A 23965-nucleotide genomic window follows, 5' to 3' on the forward strand; every position below is an offset into this window, starting at 1 on the left:
ATCCCCAACACCCTGCCCCTTCCCCGACGCCCAGCCCCTTCCCTGTGACCCAGGACCCTGGATGTCTGGCCCCTCCCTGTCTCTCGTGACCCCTGTTGCCAGGCCTCCACCCTGGTACCCAGGACCCCTGATGCCTGGCCCCTCTCTGTCACTCGGGACCCCAGACGCCCAGCCCCTTCCCTGCTACCCGGGACCCCTGATGCACGGTGCCCTCCCTGCCACCAGGGACCCCCAACGCCTGGCCCCCACCTGGGCACCCCAGACCCCCGACCTGAGGCTCCTTCCTGGGCCCCTGGATCCCGATGCTGGGCCCCCTCCGTGACACCCATGACCCCAGATGTCTGGCCTCCTCCCTTACCCAGGATCTCCACCACCTGGGCCCCTCCCTAGCACCCAGGACCCCTGCCGCCCAGCCCCTTCCCTTGCACCCAGGATCCCCAACACCCGGCATGCTCCCTCACACCCCAGACCCCAGAGACCTGGCTCCTTCCCCAACGCCCAGCCCCCTCCCGGGATCCCGAGATCCCTGATGCCCGGCTTCCTCCCTGGCACCTGGCACCCCAGACGCTGGCCACCTCCCTGGAACCCTGGACTCCTGACGCTGAGCCCCTACCCTGGTACTTGGGATCCCCCTTGCCCGGATGCCTTCTGGGCCCCAGGATCCCGGACTCTTGTCCCCTCCTTGACACCAGGAACCCCTGACGCCAAGCCTCCTCCCTGGCACCAGGGAACCTGACGCCTGGCCTCTTTCCTGGCACCGGGGACCATGGATGCCCAGCTCCTCCCTGGCACCCAGGATCCCCAACCCACTCCCTGGCACCTGTGACCCCTGACGCCCGGCCCTCCCTGTCACTTGGGACTCCTGACTTCCGGCCCCCTCAATGGCATCCTGGATCCCCAACACCTGACCTCTTCCCTGATTCCCAGCCCCTTGCCTGGTACCAGGACCCCCAACGTCCAGCCCCTCCCTGTCACTCGGGACCCCTGACGCCCAGCCTCCTCCCTGGTACAGGGGACCCCTGACACCTGGCCACTCTCTGTCACTGGGGATCCCAGCCACCTGGCCCCCTCCCTGGTACAGGGAACCTCTGATGCCCGGCCCCCTCCCTGACATCCCAGATCCACAACACCCGGCCCCTTCCCCAATGCCCAGCTGCTTCCCTGGTACCCAGGACTCCCAAAGTCCAGCCCCTCACAGTCACTCGGGACCCCAGTCACCTGGCCCCCTCCCTGGCACCCGGGACCCCTGATGCCTGGCCCTTTCCCTGGCACCCGGGACCCCTGATGCCTGGCCCCTTCCCTGGCAACCCGGACCCCCGATTCCTGGCTCCCTCCTTGTCACCCAAGACCTCTGGCCCCCAGCCTCCTCCCTGGCACCCTGGGCCCCCGATGCCCAGCCCCTACCCTGGTACCTGAGACCCCCTTCTCCCAGCTCCCTCCTGGGCCCCAGGATCCCTGATGCCTGGGGCCCAGGGTGTCCGACTTCCTCCCTGGCACCTAGGTCTCCTGCTGCCCGGCCCCTTTTTTGGCACCCAGGACCCCCAACGTCCTGCCCCCTCCCTGGCACCCAGGACCCCCGACACCTGGCCCCCTCCCTGGCACCCCGGACACTTGATGCCCGGCCCCTTCCATGATGCACAGCCCCCTCCCGGGCACCCAGGACCCCTGACGCCTGACCCCGGGACTTTTTTTTTTTTTCATTTTCCAAGTTCAAATTTTATTTAACAAAAAAGACAACATGATTCTTCCAAAATAAAAACTGGAACACCTGCGGAGCTTGCACAGCAGCCTGTGCTGTCAGCTGCCTCCCACGCCCGGGGCTGTCCCAGCACCAGGAAGACCCACGCTGGGAACCAGATTCACTTTATAGTGGACTTCTCTGGCGGGTGTAGACCTGACGGGGTTTTCTTATCTGGGATGTGGGGGTGCTGGACCCCACCGTGCACAGCCTTCAGTCTCCTAAGTCTCTAGTTGTGACTTGAACACTGTGGGTCTCATCAGGCCCCGAGAGGCGGTGGCATTGTGAATGGGCCTGTCCATGAGCTCCATGGCGCCATGGCCATGCTCACTGCAGGGTGCGCGCTCCAGCTCCAGCACCGCGATGGTGTTGGGGGTCGAGGGGCTGAGGAGGTGCTTTGGCACAAACAAGGTCACCTGTGGCCCACATGCTGGCCAGTAGCAGCCAAGGTTGAAGCCGTTGACCCACACCTGACCCTTGGTCCACCCGGGAACTTGATAAAGGTGTCCTGGGGCAGGGACGGGACGCCACTGGGGATGGAGAAGTTCCCAGTGTAAAAGGCTGGCAGTGTGTAGTTCTGGGAGCTGCAGGCACTGGCGTCCTTCTGGCGGCCACCCCAGTACCCAGGAGGCTGCTCACTGCCCTCTCGGTGTCCAGGGGGAAGATGGTCCAGTTTGTGAGGATGCAGGAACCCAGGGTCAAGTTGGAAATCAAGCCCTTAAAGTCGTTGATGGCTTTGCGGTAGTGCACGTGCCCCATGTTCTCCACCAGGAGGTCCAGCCTGGCTCCAGCCTTCCCTTGTATGCTCACCGTGAGCACGTGGTTTCGCCCCAGCACTCCCTGCAGAATCCCATCCACAGCGACTCAGGCCCGGTCGTGGACTCCATTGAGGGATGAAGGGAGGGGTGTAGGGTTGCTGCAGTCCCGAGGCAGTGTTGTCCGGTACAGCACAAAGCCAAAGTACTGTTTCACCTGGGTACACATCAGGGGATAAACACTGTTGATGGGCCTGGAGGGACACAGGACATCCAGAGCTGCATCCACTGCCCTTCACTTTTTCAGCGGGACTGTTCCATATGCAAACTTTGGTGTGGATGGAGGAATGGGACCTTCTGGTAATGCTGCAAACTTCCCGATAACCTTCTGCAGAGCAAAATACTTCTTGGTGAGGTCCCCTGCCTCACTCAGGGGGCGTCATAGTCTAGCTGGTGAGCTGTGATGCATAGGGCGTGTTGGCCCCGTTCTAATAGGCAAAATGGGTCCCACCTATAAACATGTACATGTTCACATTCGCTCCCCTGGCAAGGATGTCAGAGAATGGAAGCCACTGCTTCACTCTGGACTGTCCAGTGCTCTTCACCCCAGTGGTCTAACCAGCCAGTATAGAATTCAGAATTGACCAAGGGTCCTCTGGGCTCACTATTCCTCTGGATTTGGAAGGCATCTGTGAAGTTGTTACCTACACCAAAGTCCACTGTGGCATAGAGGCCCTGCAGCACCCCACACTGCAGGGACTTCTGTGCACCGTCGGTGGTGAACAGAAGCACGTTGTCACGCAGGTAGTAGTGAAAGCTCTTTTGCAGGAAACGCAGGTAGTCATAGTCACGGGAGAAGTAGCTGCCATATTCATTTTCAACCTGCACAGGTATACTCGGCCCTCCATTCTAATAGAGCAGAGGCTTCCTCTTGGGCAGAAGGACGCCCGGCCACTTGTCCACAGCCGCGAGGTAATCTGGGTCAGAAGAGCGGAGAACGATGGACTCTTGCTCCAACAGCCAAGCAGGGAGACCCCCGCCTGGATGGCGTTCAGCCCCGCCATCTTCATCTTCAGCTGCCGGTCCTTCCAGTAGAAGCTGGGCACGCGGAAGCAGTGGATGCTCCCCGAGATGTAGCGGAAGGGCTGGCCATCCTTGAGGAAGCGGTCCCGGCAGTAGTGGATCTCGAATGTCCTCTGGGAAGTGCTCCCAGGCTCCTCCACGGCTCCAGGACAAGAAAGCTTTGTCTAAAAAACAAACAAACAAACAAACAAAAAAAAACCACCTGGGCCAGGGAATCACAGCCCAGGTGGAGAGGAAGCAGTGAATACTCCAATTGAAGTGAAATTGCTCTCAGCAGCTGTGCTCCAAATACTTGACCACCTCCAACTTTGGTTCTGGATAAGTGTTCGACTTTCCTCTGCCCTAGGCACGTTCCTGGGAATCCTTTGATCAAACGGTGTCAGCGTTTGATCCCATCAGTGGTACCCGGGCCCCCGTGCCTACGGGGCGCTGACTGTCATCTCGAGAAGCGTCACCGTCGTCAGTGTCTCGGCCCTGCATTTTTCCACATTCCTGCTTCTGGCTCACCGGCCTCAGGGCCCTGCCAGGCACCTGTGAGTGTGCGTCCAGGCCCCTACTGCGGCCCACAGCCCCGCTTTTATTTATTACTCATGGGGTGGGGTGGGGTGGGGTGGGGGCTGCCTCTTATCCCGTGGGTAAGGAATCCTCCCAGGCCCGCAGTTCAGTCTTGTCCTGGCTGACCGTAGGAGCCCAGTGCAGGTGGCTCATGCTGGGCGGGGCCGCTGGAGTTCTGGAGGGAGGGAGGCCCCTCCTGGGGACCCTGGGGTGCTGGCGTCGGTGGTGAGGACCGGCTGTGATGGACTCACCTCGGGCCCCTGCCCGCCACCAAGGCTGTCCGGGCTGTGGCACGACGCGGGCATGGCCTCCTTCAAGCACAAGCTTCGCTGTCATGGCCGGACGTGATCCTCTTGCTCCCCGGCTTTGGCTGCCTGGAGAGACTTTTAATTTTGTTCTAGTAAATAAATAATCTTGAATGTATTAAACTTGCTGAAACACACACACACACACACACACACACAGGCGCCAGGTCTCGAGTCGCCGCAGAGCTGATAGCGACTGGGACACTGTGACGTGCTACGCAAGAAGTGCCCCACGGCCGCGCAGGCCAAGTCCAAGCAGACCGTGCTAGCTGCTCAGCAATGAGGAGATGACATGGAGACAGCTAAGAAATGGGCCACCGGCCAGAATAAACAGCACTTGATCACCAAGAACATGGCCAAACTGGACCGGGAGACGGAGGAGCTGCACCACGACCGGGTGACCCTAGAAGTGGGCAAGGGCATCCAGCAGGGCCGGCAGCGCAAGGGGCTGACGCAGAAGGACCTGGCCATGAAAATCACTGAGAAGCCGCAGGTCATTACAGACTACAAGAGTGGCCGGGCCATCCCTAACAACCAGGTGCTGGGCAAGAGCAAGCGGGCCATCGGCCTCAAGCTCGGGGCAAGGACATTGGGAAGCCCATCGAGAAGGGCCCAAGGGTAAAGTGAGCACAAAGCCTCAAAATCAGTGCATGCAGCTGAGCCTCCTCTGGCTGCCTGACTGCTGCGCTGACCACCGACCGGCTGCACCCGCACCTGCGCCCACGCCCAGGGGCCTCCTCCACCCACACCAGCTGTCAGACAAGAACAAACCTTGCAAAGAAAAAAAAAAGTCTCTGAGACTGTTTTTTTTTTTCTTTATTTCTGCTGTTGACTTTATTTTAACTGAAAGGCAAGCATAACACGTCCTGGAAAAATAAAAGATTTAGGATACGATACAAACTAGACAAGGGCTAGGGCTGTCCCGGGCCAGGCCAGGCGAGGGGATCATTGGTCTGGTGCTGCAGGTGATGGAGAGGGCCCTGGAGGGTGCGCCCCACCCACCCCTGCAGGAAGGGCCGGGTCTGTCTGTCTCGGGGCCACCCTCGGGTTCCAGGCTGCTCTGAGGGCGCTGGGTGTCAGGGGAGCTATTGATAGTGTCGGGGGCAGGGGAGGCTGGCGGGCTTGGAAGTCCAGCATGCAGCTAGTACCAGGTGCAGGGGCGGCACCCCAAAGGGGACCCCAAGGCCCCAAGCCATGCGGGGCAGAGCAGGGGGCAGGTCCCCAGGCACCTCCGGGGCTGGCGAAGGTCAACTGGGCTGGGGGACAGCAGCTGTGTTCCTGAGGCCCTGCGCCGGGGGCACCAGTCAGGAGCGGCCAGGGGCCGTGTTGGTCACAGTTCCAAGGGCTCCTCCACGGGCACCAACTGCAGCTGGGTCAGGACCTTGACCTCGGCCTCCAGTCCCTGGTCCACCTCGCTCCCCGCCGGGGCTCCCAGGAGCAGGCCGTTGGGGTTGGGGTCTGGCAGCCACAGCACGGTCTGGGGGGCCTGCGCCCCCAGCCCCTTTTCCGCATCCAGCAGCCACTCTGCGCCTGTGCTCAGTTCCAGTCCCGGGGGCCAGAGGGGCACGGCTGCCAGGGACAGCAGCAGCATCTCGGGCAGGGGCGCTGGGAAACTGTGCAAGGCTGGAGGAGTCCGCGGCGAAGGGCGGAGTAGCAACGGGGGTCGGCGGCTGGGCAGGGAGGGTATCTTTGGGCACAGGGATGGCGGCCTCCAATTTCACAGGCAGGGCCAGGCCCGGGGTGGGCGGCAGCACCTGGGAGACAGGCATGCTGGTGGGGAAGGTGGCAGTGAGGATGATCTTGCCCTGCTGCATGGTCACGCCCAGCACGATGGGTGCGAAGTCCGGGAGGCGGGGCCGGCGTGCGCGCCAGGGGCTGCTGGGCTAGGATTGGCTGGTGGCCAGGAGGCAGGGCCTCCGCGCACCACTGCAGCGGGCTGTGATTGGCCTTGGATCTGGGCCAGCTACAGGCGTGCGGGAGAGGCTCAGGGCATGAAGACCTAGCGGGGCGGCGGGTTCGCGAGCCGCGGGGAGGGGCCGGGGCGGTGGCGGTGGTGGCGGCGGCGGAGGCCAGTACTGGACCCAGCGGGATGAGCTAGGAGGAGGCCGCAGCTGTGGCGACAGCGGCCCCCGCGGCGACAGTGCCCGCGACGGCAGCAGGGGTGGTAGCCGTGGTGGTACCGGTGCCCGCGGGGGAGCCGCAGAAAGCAGGCGGCGGCGAGGGTGGAGTCGGCTCTGGCCCTGCTGCTGGGACCCCCTTGGCGCCAGGCCCTCGCACCCCTGGCAACCCGGAGACAGCAGCCTTGGGGACCCCCGTGTCCCCGGCCCGGAGTCAGGCGGACAAGCGGGTGCTGGCAGTTCAGGTCCTGGCACTGTCAAATGGTTCGACGTCCGGAATGGTTACGGATTCATCAACAGGAATGACACCAAGGAGGAGGTCTTTGTGCACCAGACAGCTATTAAAAGAAACAACCCCAGGAAGTTTCTGCGCAGCGTTGGAGATGGGGAGACCGTGGAGTTCAGTGTCGGAGAGAAGGGCGCAGAAGCTGCTAATGTAACTGAGTCGGGGTGTGTGTGTGTGTGAGTGCCGGTGAAGGGCAGCCGCTACGCCCCCAATCGACGCAGGTTCCGCCACTTCATCCCCCGGCCTCGCCCAGCTGCCCCGCTGCCCATGGTGGCAGAGGTGCCCCCGGCGGGACAGAACCCGGCAGTGTAGGAGAGCGGGCTGAAGACTGGGCAGTGGCTCAGGCGACAGCGCCCACCACCCTTTTTCTACCGACTGCGGGTTGTGCGAGGCCCTCGTCCCCCAACCAGTAGCAGCCCATAGAGGGCACTGATGGGGTGGAGCCCAAAGACACAGCCCTGTTGGAGGGGGACCAACAGCAGGGTGATGAGCGGGTGCCCCCACCCAGTTTCCGGCCCAGATATCACAGGCCCTTCCGCCTGAGGCCACCCCAGCAGCCTAGCACAGAAGGTGGGGATGGGGAGACCAAGCCCAGCCAAGGCCCCACTGATGGCTCCTGGCCTGAACCCCAGCACCCACGAAACCGCCCCTACTTCCAGCTGCGATGGCAGCAGCCCCCTGGCCCTCAGCAGCCCACTGCCCCAGAGACCTCAGCCCCCATCAACAGTGGGGATCCCCCCCCCACCATGCTGGAGTGCTTCCAACTCAGGACACCCAGCCACCATCTGGTATCTGCCAGTTTTTCCAACTGACTTGTACCCTATCCAGCACCCCCTCCCTTTCCCATAATCCATGACATCAAAACATCGGCTCCATCCACACTGGGAAGCCCTAGGACTTGGCCCAGCTCCAGCTCTGGGGCTTAGCAGGGACCATAATCAGCCACTGTCTGTGCTGCCCCTGGCACCCGGACCCCAGACACCCAGCCCCCTCCCTGGTACCCGGCATCCTGACATCTGGACCCCTCCTTGGCACCCCGGATCCCCGAGGCCCGGTATCCTCTGTGGCACCCCTGAACCCCAGCGCCCAACCCCTTCCATGGTACCTAGGACCCCCATTTCCCGGCTCTCTCCTGGGCCTCGGGATCCCAGACTCCTGACCACCTCCTTGACACCAGGAACCCCTGATGCCTGGCATCCTCCCTGGCACCCGTGGCCCTGGACACCCAGCTCCTCCCTGGCACCTGGGACCCCTATATCCTCCCTGGCACCCGTGACCCCCAATGCCCGGCCCTTACTGTCACTCGGAACTCCCAATGTCCAGCCCCCACCATGGCACTCCAGATCCCTGACACCTGGCCCCTTCCCAGATGCCCAGCATCTTCCCTGGTACCCAAGACCCTCAAAGTCCGGCCCCTCCCTGTCACTCGGGACCCTTGATGCTCAGCCTCCTCCCTGGTACCAGGGACCCCTGATGCCAGCTTCCTTCCTGGCACCCTGGACCCCAGACGCCCAGCACCTACCTTGTACCCGGAACCCCAATTGCCCGGCTCCGTCCTGGGCCCCAGATTCCCTGTTGACAGACCCCCTCCTTGGCACCCTGGATCCCCGACCCGAGGCTCCTTCCTGGGCCCCTGAATCCTGATGCCGGGCCCCCTCCTTGACACTCATGACCCTGGATGCCTGGCCTCCTCCCTTGCACCCAGGACCCCCACCACCTGGGCCCCTCCCTGGCACCCAGGAACCCTCCTGCCCGGCCCATTCCCAGCCACCCAGGACCCCTGAAACCTAGCACCCTCCCTTGCACCCCGGACCCCAGAAGTCTGGCCCCTTCCCCAATGCCCAGGCCCCTCCCTGACACCCGGCCCACTCCCCAGCAACCAGGACTCCAGATGCCTGGCCACCTCCCTGGCACCCCAGACCCCTGACGCTGAGCCCCTACCCTGGTACCTGGGAACCCCATTGCCCAGCTCCCTCCTGGGACCCAGGATCCTGGACTCCTAGCCCCCTCCTTGACACCAAGAACCCCTGACGCCCGGCCTCCTCCCTGGCACCCGGGACCCCAATGCCTGGCTTCTCCATGGTACCTGGGACCCTGGAGGCCCATCTCCTCCTGGCACCTGGGACCCCCGACCCCCTCCCTGGCACCGGTGACCCACAATACCCGGCCTTCCCTGTCACTTGGGAATCCTGACTTCCGGCCCCCTCAATGGCATCCCGGATCCCCAACACCTGTCCTCTTCCCTGATGCCCAGCCCCTTCCCTGGTACCCAAGACCCCCTATCTGGCCCCTCCCTGTCACTCGGGACCCCAGATGCCTGGCCTCCTTCCTGGTACCCCTGATGCCTGACCAGTCTCTGTCACTCAGGACTCCAACGCCCTGCCCCCTCCCTGGTACACGGGACCCCAGACACCCGGCCGCTCCCTGGCACCTCGGACCCCCGACACCCAGCTCCTTCCTGGGCCCTGGGATGCCTGACGCCTGGCCCCCTACTTGTCACCCTAGACTTCTGATGCCCGGCCTCCTCCATGGTACCCTGGGCCCCCGACACCCAGCCCCTACCCTGGTACCTGGGACTCCCTTCTCCTGGCACCCTCCGGGCCCCAGGATCCCCAATGCCTGGCCCCCTTCTTGACACCTGTGACCCCGGATGTCCAGCCTCCTCCCTGGCACCTAGGTCCCATGCCGACCAGCCCCTTCCCTGGTTCCCAGGACCCCCAATATCCTACTCCCTCCCTGGCACCTGGGACCCCTGACACCTGGCCCCCTCCCTGGCACCCCAGACACTTGAAGCCCGGTCCCTTCCCTGACACCCAGACCCCTTCCTGGGCACCCAGGCCCCTGGTGCCTGGGCACCTGGGACCCCTGACACCTGGCCCCTCCCTGTCACTCGGGACCCCAGACGCCCAGCCCCCCCTCCCTGGCACCCGGACCCCAACGCCTGACCCTGGGCTGTTTTTGTTTTTTTTTTCAACATCAAGTACAAATTATATTTAACAAAAAAAGATAGCGTGATTCTTCCAAAATAAAAACTGGAACACCTGCGGAGCTTGCACAGCAGCCTTCTTACTAGAGGAGTAGTCAGGAGAGGAGGAAAAAGAACAAAAGGAAAAACTAAGGTGTAAAGATCAATTTCCAAGCAATAAAATCTCAGTATATTGGAGATCTTTATTTAGAGAGAATCCATAACAAGTAAAAACAAAAACTGATAAATGAATTGAAAGAGATCAGGAAAGATCGATATTTTTAAAATCCACTAGCTTACCAAGCACCGGCAAGAAACAAATAGAAGATATTAAAGGTCAGTAAGTAGAGTGGACAACATATATTGACAGGGGGAAAAAAGGATTCAATCATGTGATGCCTTTAAGCATTCGTCAAATCAATATTAAAACATGATACAAATGACCCAACAGGAAAATGAGCAGAAATACGAAGACAAAGAGAAAGTCCCTAAGCCAAGAAGCAGAATTTTAACTCACCTGAAGCAGGTGACTGGCAGCTGCAGCCAGGATCCGCCTGCAAGAAGCACGTGGCGACCCTGGGGTGACCCCAGCGGGTGGCAGGTGCACCATGGGGCAAGCAGCCCAGGAGGAGGGGAGGGGGCTGCGTCCCACCACTCCTGATTCACTTGGAGCACAAATCGGTTAGGGAGTCATGGCTTAGAGGATGCTGATTGGCTGCGTCTTTTGTGACGCTGTGTGCGCCCCCGTCCAATCAGGCTCAGTGATGTCATCACGCGGGATCTTGACGTCACAGTGGCCCTAGAGTTCCTCTGTGGAGCGAGGTCCCAGGAGAAGGCTGCGCTGCCTAGAAGCTCCAGAGCCCAGTGGGGGTCTGTGCTCTCCACTTTCGCGCACTGGGGGTCGCCTGGCACCTAGGAGCTGAGGACCTCGACATGGTGAGTTCCGATGGAGGGGATAGCAGAACCGCTGGAAGCTGCCTTGGACACCTGACCCTTTCCCTGACACCCGGGACCCCCTCGCCCGACCCCTTCCCCTATGCCCAGCCACTTCTCTGGCACCCGGGACCCCCAACGACGGCCCCTCCCTCGCATCCAGGACCCCCGGGTCCCCGCCGGTCGGGTCTGGCGATGGCATGGTGTCAGTGATGGTGTAAGGTAGTGACAGGGTAGGGGCTGGGCGTCGAAGATCCAGGGTGCTAAGGTGGAGGCCAGGCGTCGGGGAACCCGGGGCCCAGGAGGGAGCCAAGCGTCGGGGTCCAAAGTGCCATGAGGGGGCCAGGCGTCAAGGGTCCCAGGTGCCAGGGAGTGGGTCGGGCGTCTGGGGTCCCGAGTGACAGAGAGGGGCCAGGCGTCAAGGGTCCCAGGTCCAGGGAGGAGGCTGGGCATCAGGGGTCCTGAGTGACAGGGGGTGGTCAGATGTTGGGGGTCCTGGGTATGAGGGAAGGGGAAGGGCATCGGGGATGGGGCCGGGTGTTGGCAATCTGGGTTTCCAGGGAGGGTGCCGGATGTCAGGAGTCCCGAGTGACAGAGAGGCCCGCGTGGCAGGGGTCAGGGTGCCAGGGAGGAGCTGGGCGTCCAGGGTTCAGGTGCCAGGGAAGAATCTGAGCATCAGGTTCCTGAGTTCCAGAAAGGAGGCCGGTAGTCAGGGGACCCTGGTGTCAAGGAGGGGCAGGCTTTGGGGATTCCTGGGCCAAGGAAGAAGCCAGGCGATGGGGCTCCAAGGTACCAAAGAAGGGGCTGGGCATTGGGGGTCTGGGGTGCTAGGGAAGAGGCTGGGCGTCAGGTTCCTGGTTGCCAGGGAGGAGGTCAGGAGTTGGGGATCCGGGGTGCCAGGGAGGGGGCCAGGCATCGCTGGTCCCAGGTGCCAGAAAGGGGGCCAGACCTCAGGATCCCAGTTGCCAGTGAAGGGGCCTTGCCTTGGGGTTCGGGGGCCAGGGAGGAGGCTAGACATCAGGTGTCCCAGGTGTCAAGGAAGGGGCCAGGAGTCAGGGATCCCGGGGCCCTGGAGGGAGCCAGGTGATGGGGTTCCCAGGGACCAGGGAAGGGGCGGTGGGGTCTGGGGTGCCAGAGAGGACCCGGGGCATGGGGGGTCTGGGGTGCCAGGAAGGGGGCCAGGCATCAGCAGTCCTGGTGTCAAGGTTGGGGCCAGGCGTCAGGGATCCTGGGGCCCAGCAGGGAGTTGGGCGTTGGCTGTCAGGGTGCCAGGGAGGAGGCCAGGTGGCAGGTGTCCCGGGTGTCAAGGAGGGTCCAGGCGTCGGTGGTCCCAGGTGTCAGGGAGGGGACAAGGCTTCGGGGGTCCTGGGTGCCAGGGAGGGGGCCAGGCATCAGGGGTCCCCAGTGACAGGGAGGGGCTGGACGTCGGGGGTCCTGGGTACCAGTGAAGGGGCTGAGCATCGGGGATGGGGCCATGGGGCCTCTGGGGAGGGGGCCGTGTTCCAGCCCCTCGGGTCCCCGCTGGACGGGTCTGGCGATGGTCATGGTGTCAGTGACGGTGTTCAGGGTATTGGTGGTGATGATGATGATGGTGTTGATGGTGTTGGTGATGGACGTGTGTGGTGGTGGCTACTGCAGAGCCCCGGGGCACAGGGAAGCCCAGGCCATGTGAGTGGGCCAGCAAGGGGAAAGCCTGGGCAAGCGGTCCCTGCCTGCCTGCCTGCCCTGCCTGCCTGCCTGCCCTGCCTGCCCCGCCCCACCTGCCCCACCCCACCTGCCCTGCCTCACCTGCCCTGCAGGGAGAACACCGGGTAACAGGGGTCCCGGGTAGCAGGGAGGGGGCCGGGCATCTGGGGTCCCGAGTGACAGGGAGTAGGCCGGGTGTCTGCGGTCCAGAGTGACAGAGAGGTGCTGGCGTTGAGAGTCCAGGATGCCTAGGATGGGGCTGGGCGTTGGGGAAGGGGCTGGGCATCAGGGGTCCATGCTGCCTGGGAGGGGTCCAGGTGTTGGGTGTCCCGGGTGCCAGGGAGGGAGCCTGCTTTTGGGGACCCGGGGGCCAAGGTGGGTGCTGGGAAAAGAGGGTCCCGGTTACCAGGGGAGACCTGGGCAAGTGGTCCTGGCCTGCCCTGCCCCACCTGCTCACCGTGCCCCGCCTCTCCTACCCCGCCTCGACTGCTCCGCCCATCCCCTCCCCGCCTGCGATGCCTGGCCCCGCCCTGCCCGTCCTGGCCCTGCCCCGCCCCCTGCCTGCCCGGCACCGCCCCTCCTGCCCCGCCCTCCTGCCCACCCTGCCCAGCCCCGACCTGCCCCGGCCTTCGCACAGGAAGAGGTTCTCCCTGATGTAGTGGTAGTCCGGGCAGCTGCTGTCCTGGAGGAAGCAGGCGGCAAAGATGATGATGGCGTTGAGGCCCTCGCCATAGTAGCCTGTGAGGGCGGCCGTCGCTGGGCTCTGAGCCACGCAGAGGCACAGAGGGTCTGCCGGGCCCAGCAGGGTGTCCGACCTCCGGGGTGACCACGGTACCTGGGGGGTACCACCTCCGTGGGTGACCACGAGTGCCCAGGGGGGTGTCACCTCGGGTGACCACGGGTACCTGGGGGGCTCTGACCTCCGTGGGTGACCACGGGTACCCAGGAGTTCTGACCTCTGTGGGTGACCACGGTTACCTGGGGGGGGTGTCAGACCTCCTTGGGTGACCATGGGTACCTGGTTGGGGTCTGACCTTCGTGGGTGACCACGGGTACCTGGTTGGAGTCTGACCTTCCTGGGTGACCATGGGTGCCCAGGGGGAGTCTCACCTCCTTGGGTGACCACGGAAACCCGGGGGGGTCTGACCTCTGTGGGTGACCACAGGTACCTGGGGGGGTCCCACCTCTGTGGGTGACCACGGGTACCCAGGGGGGCCTCCCCTCCTGGGTGAGCACATGGTAATGGGGTGGCCACCCCTCCATGGGTGAGCATGTGGTACCCGGGGGGCCTCCCCTCCATGGGTGACCACCTTCATGTACGGCCGGATCATGTGCAGGTCAATGCTGTGCTCCTTCTCCCCATGATGACCGTGTGCCACAGGCACCCGTTGGCCACACCGCTGTCCTCTGCTGTGCCGTCCCCAAACAGATCCGCTCTGTCCCCAAGCATGTTTGTGGCGGTGGCCACCGGGGTGTCATCTGGAAGCAGCGCCCCTGGGGCTGGACGCATAGGCCTCTCATGGCTGCCTTCATTCTCCCGACCTGGCTGCCTGTCCCATGACAGGACCTGGCTCAAGTGCCACCTCCTCCAGAAAGCCTTCCGTAATTGCACCTCCCATACACTTGACTCCTAACACTTCCTGAGTCTCTTCCTCTTTAACTGAAGTGAACATCCAGAGGCCCAGGGGGTCAGGGTGGGCTGCTCCGTGTCCCCACCCCTCGGCAGAGCCACGTTTCTGACAGCAGTGGGGGCACTGGGGTCCACAGCTGTGCCATGGAAGACACAGTGCTGGGAGATGTCAGACCCAGCTCCCTTCCCGGTCACTCCCCAGGCCTGCAGTGCTGGGGTGGGAGCGCCATTGGGGTCTCCCCGTGCTGGCTGGGAGCGCCCAGGCCACTCCTGCAGCCCAAGTCCGGAGCGGAGCTGGGGCCGGAACCCAGGACCTGATGGGGGAGCGGGCGTCCTCCCGGCCTGCCCTGGGGTCCTGGATGGTAGCTTTGGGATCTGCAAGGAGGAAGGCCTATACTTCTGGGAATGGAGAAGTCCCTACCTGTACTTGTGGGGAAGAAAAGTCCTTGTCAAGGTCCCTGCTGGTGCCTAAAGATCAACTAATGAGGATCAGACCCACCTCAACCTTTAACCCCCATGTCCTGAATCTATAAAAGGAGCTCTCCCAATCTCTGACACGCGACTTCCCTGGCCCCCATTCTGTTGGGACTGGGGAACCTCGCCCGGGAGCGGAACCCCAATAAAAGCCTGTGAATTAATTGATTCGTCTGCCTGGGAAGATTTGTTATGGGCCAGACACCTTGCACTGCACACAGCGCTCCCCTCTTGGGCTTGGCCCTGAGCTCTGACCTGAGTGCTGGGCGCTCCAGCCTGACACAACCCTGGCTGCTGAGGCCACTTGTGGAGTGAACCAGTGGATGGACGACCTCTCTCTCTCATTCATATTCATTCATATTCTCTCTCCCCTCTCTGTGGCCTTGGGAGATCTAGTCAGGTGGCTAGGATGGCCCGCGTGCTCAGTGCAGCTTGGCCAAAGGCTGGCCTCTGAGCAGCGATTTCTTTGGAAAATGCCAGATTTAAGCAGCGAGAGCCTGGTGAGGGGCATCCTGCCACTGACCCCACCTCCCAGCAACTTCCAACCCAGCACAAAGGCGGCTTCCCAGAAGCCTCCCGGAATCCCTGGAAGCCCAAGGCCCCTCCAGCACATGATTTCCGAGGTGGCTGACCCACAGAATGTCAGCAGACCCAGCTAGTTCAGCTGTGGCAATGCTGGGGCTGGCGTGCATGGCTGCAGTCAATATGTCCCCTTTTCTTGTGAATGACTAGGTAATTTTAGTGGGAAAATCATTTAACATTTAAATATGTTTATTTTTGTCTTTGTGCCTCTCTGCCTTTCAAATAAAATTTAATTCACATAACAGATTCTAAAACACACAAAATGTCCTTAGAACATGTTTAAAAAATAAAGTTATATTTAACTATCCTTAATTGTATTGAGATAATTTAAAATGTCCTTTTTCAGTACACCTGCACCCACGGAGGAGACCTGGAAGAAGCTCCTGGCTCCTGGCTTCAATTCGGCTCAGTTCTGGCCATTGCAGCCAATTGGGGAGTGAACCATCAGATGGAAGACCTCTCTCTCTTTACTTCCCCTCTCTCTGTGTAACTCTGACTTTCAAATAAATAAATAAATAAATAAATCTTTAAAAATGTATATTTAATTGTGTACTGTTTCTGAATGCATGGCTGTCTCTTTGGGCACAGTTCCTTGGTAGGTATAATGAATATGTAGATAGCTATAATTATGCCAGCGACTGAAATTCATAAAAACTTATTCCATCTCCACTAAAATGCTGGTAGTGTAGTTCAGTGAATAAACAAAAAATTAATATAAACACTTGACTCAAAATAAATACTTGGCTGCCAAAGACATATTTCCAAAAATACACACAGAAAGGTGAATTGTTGATTACACTGATTTATCACATGTGTTATATCTTAATGTTAGCCGTTGCAAAGCACACCGGACACTGGAGTAAGGGAAAGGGTTTATTGGGGAACACTCTACAGACCGGAGTGAAGGGGCAGTGAAGGCAAAGAGGGAGACTGTAAGAGAGAGAGACAGAGAGGAGAGGAGAGAGGAGAGCAGAGCCAAGAGACCAGAGGAGGAGGCTGGAGAGAGGAACCGAGAGAGAGCAGGAGAGAAGGGGCAAGAGAACACGTGTGCAGGAACAGGCCCTTTTAAAACTTCGCCTGAGGGTGGGCAGGGAAGCAGGAGCATCGAATCCCATTAGGATGGGGGTGGAGCCTGGCTCAAGTAGCTGGGCCATGCGGCCACCTGGCTACAACTGCGCCAGTTTCCTAACAACATGAGATATTCATGTAGATAAACCTGTTTCTCTTTAATGTTAGGCTGGGCAGTTAAGTATAGTGAGACTACTTTCTTTAGCTGTTATTGCTATTCACTATTGAAATCCCTGGAAGCACTGGGGGATGGGTGGGGGTGGGGAGGGGTCCTGAGAACCCCCCTCAAGTCCCAGTGGAGGCTGAGGAAGGACTTCTGCCAGGCAGGCCCCTGCCCGTGCCCAGATTAGTGGGGGGCACAATGCTTGGGGTGAGGGAAGGGGGGAGCAGTGTGTGGAGGAAGAAACCCGGGCCTGGCCCCCCCACTCAAACCTGTCCACCCCACCTGGCCGGCCCAGCAGTTCACAGTGGGGAAGGGGCTGGGACAGGGAAGGGGGGGCCCAGGAGCATGCAGCACCTCCCACAGATCCTGGGGAGGGACAGACAGTAGCTCCTGACCAAGGTGTATGTGACAGGACTTGGGGGTGGGGGGAGTGTGACAGCCCCCCAGGTGGGGTGGGGGGGAGTGTGATGGCCCCCCCAGGTGGGGTGGGGGAGTGTGATGGCCCCCCTGGGTGGGGTGGGGGAGTGTGATGGCCCCCCTGGGTGGGGTGGGGGAGTGTGATGGCCCCCAGGGTGGGGTGGGGTGGGGGAGTGTGATGGCCCCCGGGTGGGGTGGGGGAGTGTGACAGCTCCCCCATGGGGTGGGGGAGTGTGACAGCCCCCCCATGGGGTGGGGGAGTGTGATGGCCCCCCTGGGTAGGGTGTGGTGCATGGTTACTGCAGGGCCTCCCTCACCTAGGGGCCTCTCACCCTGGAGCCTGGCCAGCTGGAAGCCTAGCTCCCTGCCCATCACCTCTATCACAGCAGCTTTCTTGACTTTGAAAGAAGGTAAACACAAGAGTTTCCAGGAAAGGGCAAAGCTTTGTTCCAGGTGAAATAGTTAATTTGGCTAGAAACCACCCAAGAAGAATCAAAGGAATCAGAGGAAGGAGCTGACTGAACAAGTCAAAGGCTATAACAGTATGTTGCCTGTATTTTTACCTTTAGTAAAGGGTTTTATGTGTAGATTTTAAAATCCTTGAGGCCAGGGAAGTGCACAAGTTTTTCTAAATGAAACATGATGGTCTGTATTGACACACTGTTAATGCCCCTGTAGTGGTTTTTGTGTGTGTGTAACAAATGGTGAGAATTTGAATTGGTCCTTGTTATAGTATTGAAATTAAGACTACTTAATTTATCAAGTCATGTTCAGGTCCTATTTTATATACTTATATCTATCAATAAACATTGTGATAGTTGAAAAACTATTAGTAACCATAAGTACTTCACTTTGAAAATCTGACACTGTGAAATAGAGCTTGTGTGTTTTTATTATTATAATTTTTAACTTTTATTTAATGAATATAAATTTCCAAAGTACGACTTATGGATTACAATGGCTTCCCCCCCATACCGTCCCTCCCACCCGCAACCCTCCCCTTTCCCACTCCCTCTCCCCTTCCATTCACATCAAGATTCATTTTCGATTCTCTTAATACACAGAAGATCAGCTTAGTATACATTAAGTAAAGATTTCAACAGTTTGCTACCACACAGAAACATAAAGTGAAAAATAATAGATGATTTTTTAAATGATGATGAAATCAGATCAGACCTATTGTCATGTTTAATCCCAGTGAGAGTCAAGTTGGGAATTGATAATTTCTTTTTTTTTTTTACAGAAGATCAGTTTAGTATGCATTAAGTAAAGATTTCAACAGTTTGCACCCCCATAGAAACACAAAGTGAAATATATTGTTTGAGTACTCGTTATAGCATTAAATCTGAATACACAGCACATTAAGGACAGAGATCCTACATGAGGAGTAAGTGCACAGTGACTCCTGTTGTTGACTTTACCAATTGACACTCCTGTCTATGGCATCAGTAATCTCCCTATGCTCCAGTCATGAGTTTCCAAGGCTATGGAAGCCCTCTGAGTTCTCCGACTCTTATCTTGTTTAGACAAGGTCATAGTCAAAGTGGAGGTTCTCTCCTCCCTTCAGAGAAAGGTACCTCCTTCTTTGAAGACCTGTTCTTTCCACTGGGATCTCACTCACAGAGATCTTTCATTTAGGTCTTTTTTTTTTGCCAGCGTGTCTTGGCTTTCCATGCCTGAAATACTCTCATGGGCTTTTCAGCCAGATCCAAATGGCTTTAGGGCTGATTCTGAGGTCAGAGTGCTGTTTAGGACATCTGCCATTCTGAGTCTGCTGAGTATCTCGCTTCCCATGTTGTATCACTCTCCCCTTTATTTATTCTATCGGTTAGTATTAGCAGGTACTAGACTTGTTTATGTGCTCCCTTTGACTCTTAGTCCTTTCATTATGATCAATTGTGAACTGAAATTGATCACTTGGACTATTGAGATGGCATTGGTACATGCCACCTTAATGGGATTGAATTGGAATCCCCTGGTATGTTTCTAACTCTACCATTTGGGGCAAGTCAGCTTGAGCATGTCCCAAACTGTACATCTCTTCCCTCTCTTATTCCCATTCTTATATTTAACAGGGATCACATTTCAGTTAATTTATAACACTTAAGAATAAATGTGTATTAATTACAGAATTAAACCAGTCATATTAAGTAGAACAGACAAAAAAATACTAAGAGGGATAATGTATTGAGTTGTTCACTAACAGTCAGGGCTATGGTGATAAAGTCACCATTTCTCATAGTGTCCATTTCACTTCAACAGGTTTCCTTTTTGGTGTTTAGTCAGTTGTCACCGAACAGGGAGGACATATGGTATTTGTCCCTTTGGGACTGGCTTAATTCACTCAGCATGATGTGTTCCAGATTCCTCCATTTTGTTGCAAATGACTGGATTTCGTTGTTTCTTACTGCGGTATAGTATTCTAAAGAGTACATGTCCCATAATTTCTTTATCCAGTCTACCGTTGATGGACATTTAGGTTGGTTCCAGGTCTTGGCTATTGTGAATTGTGCTGCGATAAACATTAGGGTGCAGACCGCGTTTTTGTTTGCCAATTTAAATTCCTTTGGGTAAATTCCAAGGAGTGGGATGGCTGTGTCGAATGGTAGGGTTATATTCAGGTTTCTGAGGAATCTCCAGACTGACTTCCATAGTGGCTTGACCAGTTTGCATTCCCACCAACAGTGGGTTAGTGTCGCTTTTTCCCCACATCCTCTCCAGCATGTATTGTTGGTAGATTTCCGTATGTGAGCCATTCTAACTGGGGTGAGGTCAAACCTCATTGTGGTTTTGATTTGCATTTCCCTGATTGCTAGTGATCTTGAACATTTTTTCATGTGCCTGTTGGCCATTTGGATTTCCTCTTTCGAAAAATGTCTATTGAGTCCTTGGCCCATCTCTTAATTGGGTTGTTGGTTTTGTTTTTGTGGAGTTTCTTGATCTCTTTGTAGATTCTGGTTACTCACTCTTTATCTGTTTCATAGTTTGCAAATATTTTTTCCCATTCTGTCGGTTGTCTCTTCACTCTCCTCACTGTTTCTTTTGTAGTACAGAAACTTCTCAATTTGATGCAATCCCAATAGTTGATTTTGGCTTTTACTGCCTGTGCCTCCCGGGTCTTTTCCAGAAATTCTTTCCCTGTGCCAATATCTTGAAGGGTTTCTCCAATGTTCTCTAATAACTTGATGGTGTCAGGACGTAGATTTAGGTCTTTAATCCACGTTGACTGGATTTTTGTGTAAGGTGTAAGGTAGGGGTCTTGCTTCATGCTTCTGCACGTGGAAATCCAGTTTTCCCAGCACCATTTATTGAATAGACTGTCCTTGCTCCAGGAATTGGTTTTAGATCCTTGATCAAATATAAGTTGGCTGTAGATGTTTGGGTTGATTTCTGGTGTTTCAATTCTGTTCCATTGGTCTATCCATCTGTTTCTGTACCAGTACCATGCTGTTTTGATTACAACTGCCCTGTAGTATGTCCTGAAATCTGGTATTGAGATGCCTCCGGTTTTGTTTTTGTTGTACAAGATTGCTTTAGCTATTCGAGGTCTCTTGTGCCTCCATATGAATTTCAGCATCATTTTTTCTAGATCTGAGAAGAATGTCTTTGGTATCCTGATTGGAATTGCATTGAATCTATAAATTGCTTTTGGGAGAATGGACATTTTGATGATGTTTATTCTTCCAATCCATGAGCATGGAAGATTTTTCCATTTTTTGGTATCCTCTTCTATTTCTTTCTTTAAGGTTTTGTAATTCTCATCGTAGAGATCTTGAACGTCCTTGGTTAAGTTTATTCCAAGGTATTTGATTGTTTTTGTAGCTATTGTGAATGGGATTGATCTTAGCAGTTCTTTCTCAGTCATGGCATTGCTTGTGTATACAAAGGCTGTTGATTTTTGTGCACTGATTTTATATCCTGCCACTTTGCCAAACTCCTCTATGAGTTCTAATAGTCTCCTAGTAGAGTTCTTTGGATCCTCTAAGTAAAGAATCATATCGTCTGCAAAGAGGGATAGTTTGACTTCTTCCTTCTCAATTTGTATTCCTTTAATTTCTTTTTCTTGTCTGATGGCTCTGGCTAAAACTTCCAGAACTATGTTAAATAGCAGTGGTGAGAGTATATATTCTAACAATACCAAATATTCAGTGATCTACAGCAAGAAATACATAATTAGGCTATGTGTTTGTGAGGTGTAGTTCACTTGGGCTAGACTCAACCAGTCTTACTGGGGCTCACTTATATATCTGGAATTCATCTGGATGGCAGCTAACCTAGGGTGGCCTCAGCTTTCCTGACTAGGGCACCTTAGCTCTACATCTGGCTCCATATGAACAGACTCCAAAGAAGAACATAGTCATGATTTTTAGACTCTAGAAGGCTTGCTCAGGCATACGGTTATGGCCATGATAAAAGATCAAGAGCATGGGTGGAGATGTACAAATGATTTTCCAAATCTCTTCTTCTGTCTTACCTGCACACATCTCACTCTACAAACCAGGAAATGTGGCTGGTATCTAGAGAGGAGTGGGAAGCCACAAGAATGCTATGTGGCAACAGATGTGAATAAAGGAAAGCTGAAGAACTGGAGCCATTACACACACTCAATATGCTGCACATCTAAATTTTCTTATGAGTTACTAATATGTTCCATTAAGCAAGTCAACAAAATGTATTTCTATTTTTTTGATAATTTTTCTTTTTGTAAAAAATTGTTTTAATATGACAAAGTAGTTGTAATCCAAAGCCATATCAAATAATGATTCCTATATTCAAATTTTGGGTAAATTATTAGAAATAGATTTATATTCTCATATACAGAACTCCTAAACACCTCTTAAAATAACCAAGGTCCAAAATATGACAATATTGAGTGCTAGTGAAACTAGATTTATCGGGAAAACATCTCCTCAAGGTCATGGAAGTTAATTTCTCCCCCTCTTGAGGGTTTATTATGCTTAGTGACTTGTTTTCAAAGAATGGAGTAGTGAAAGAATGAGGAAATAAACATCCTATGGTGAAGAAGAACCTGACAACTACTACAATGGCCTGGGGATCATGGTTGACATCACAAATGATAAGTCATGTCAGTAGCATTTACCATTGATTTGATATGAGAAAAATAACACTTCAGGGGCTGATGCTGTGGCACAGCGAGTTAATGCCCTGGCCTGAAGTGCCAGCATCCCATATGGGCACCGGTTTGAGACCCAACTGCTCCACTCCTTTTTTTTTTTTTGACAGGCAGAGTCAGAGAGAGACAGACAGAAAGGTCTTCCTTCCGTTGGTTCACCCCCCAAATGGCTGCTATGGCCAGTGCGCTGCACTGATCCAAAGCCAGGAGCCAGGTGCTTCCTCCTGGTCTCCCATGCGGGTGCAGGGCCCAAACACTTGGGCCATCCTCCACTGCCTTCCCGGGCCACAGCAGAGAGCTGGACTGGAAGAAGAGCAACCGGGACAGAATCCGGAGCCCCAACCAGGACTAGAACCCGCGGTGTTGGTGCCACAGGCAGAGGATTAGTCTAGTGAGCCATGGCACCGGCCCCGACCACTCCACTTCTGATCCAGCTCTCTGCTATGGCCTGGGAAAGCAGAAGAAGATGGCCCAAGTTTTTGGGCCCCTGCTCTTGCGTGGGAGACCTGGAAGAAGCTCCTGGCTCCTGGCTTTGGATTGGCACAGCTCTGGCTGTTGCGACCAATTGGAGAGTGAACCAGTGGATGGAAGACCCCCCCCCCGCCTCTCCTCTTTCTGTGTAACCCTTTCAAATAAATAAGTAAATCTTTAAAAAAAATGACACTTGGAAGTGAAGCAGCTGGGATTCGAACTGGCACCTCTATGGGATATGGGCGTATAGAGGCTTAGCCTACACCACAGTACCAGGCTTTACCTGCTACACCAGCTGGCCCCTGCTCCACTTCTGATCCAATGCCCTGCTACTGTGCCTGAGAAAGCCAGGGGAGGATGGCCCAACTTCTTGGGCCCCTGAACCCACGTGGGAGACCTAGAAGATGCTCCTGGCTCCTGGCTTTGGCCTGGCCTAGCTCTAGCCAATGCAGACATTTGGGGAGTGAGTCAACATATGCAAGATCTCTCTCCTTCTCTCTGTCTCTCCCTCTCTCTCTCTAATTATAAATAAGTAAACAAATAATAAATAAATATTTTTAAAAGTTTCAATTGTTCTATCCCAACCTTAAATGGTATACTTATGTTACATGCAATATCATCCTTTTTAACTAACATTCTTATTTTTAAAATATTTGTTTATTCATTTACTTGAAAGACAGAATGACAGAGAGAAAGAAAGAGATCAGTTTTCCATTTGCTGATTCACTTCACAAATGACCACAATGACTAGGGCTGGACCAGGCTGAAGCCAGGAGCCAGGAATTCCAACCTGGCCTGTCATGTGAGTACCAGGGGCCCATGTCCTTGGGCCATCATCTATTACTTTCCCAGGCACATTAACAGGGAGCTGGATCAGAAACAGAATAGCTGAGTCTTGAACTGGCAGTCTGACTTGGGATTCTGGCATTGCAGGTAGCAGCTTAGCTCCCTGTCCACAATGACAGCTCTAATATTATTCTCCCATGCCAATATTCCTACTCCAAAACCAATTAAAATCTGCCTTGAAATTTGTGGGCATCACATCTGTTTTACTTTTTATTTTAATCACTGCACAGCACTTTATAAGATGACTTTATACTTTCCAAATTCATTTAATCACTTTTATTTACCTGAAAAGCAGAGACCAACAGAGAGAAAGTTAGACAGACAGAGAGATCTGCCATCTACTGGTCTACTTCCCTAATGCCAGCCAAACCTGAAGCAGGGTCAGGCCAAGCAAGAAACCCAGGTCAATCCAGGTCTCACTTATGGGTAGCAGGGAACTAAATATTGTTGTCATCATCTGCTGCTTCTCAGAATGCACACTGACAGAAAGGTGGAGTCAGAAACAGGGCAGGAACTGAAATTCAGACACCCCAACATTGGATCAGGCATCCAAAGTGGCATCATATCTGGTGGCCCAAAGATGTGCCCCTTACACATTTTTTTCCTTGATTCATTTTATATTTTGTACTACTATACTAATTTTACCCATAGGTATCATTATTGACATTGCATTCCCATAAAATTCTAATAATCAGTGAAAATGGTATACTATTCAGAAAGATACAAATTTTCTAGGTTATACAAAATTTAGCAAAAA

General features: G+C 55.5%; 2 long non-coding RNA genes and 3 pseudogenes across 3 annotated transcripts in view; 4 read left to right on the forward strand and 1 right to left on the reverse strand.

The window, feature by feature from the left end:
- The window catches only part of LOC138846303 (uncharacterized), a 145836-nt gene that overhangs the window by 41580 nt on the left and 80291 nt on the right, over positions 1-23965 (forward strand). The gene's annotated exons all lie outside the window — the stretch shown is intronic.
- LOC100339946 (beta-galactosidase pseudogene) lies at positions 1960-4056 on the reverse strand (annotated as a pseudogene).
- Positions 4435-5346, forward strand: LOC149121353 (endothelial differentiation-related factor 1 pseudogene; annotated as a pseudogene).
- LOC138847839 (Y-box-binding protein 2-like) lies at positions 6526-7672 on the forward strand (annotated as a pseudogene).
- Positions 10483-15643, forward strand: LOC138847887 (uncharacterized). Its single transcript, XR_011385767.2, has 2 exons — positions 10483-10740; positions 15456-15643. It is a non-coding gene; the product is annotated as an uncharacterized LOC138847887 (long non-coding RNA).

The sequence above is a fragment of the Oryctolagus cuniculus genome, chromosome 17 (assembly GCF_051225735.1).
Source record: "Oryctolagus cuniculus isolate XC-2025 breed Fujian yellow rabbit chromosome 17, ASM5122573v1, whole genome shotgun sequence".
Lineage (NCBI taxonomy): Eukaryota > Metazoa > Chordata > Mammalia > Lagomorpha > Leporidae > Oryctolagus > Oryctolagus cuniculus.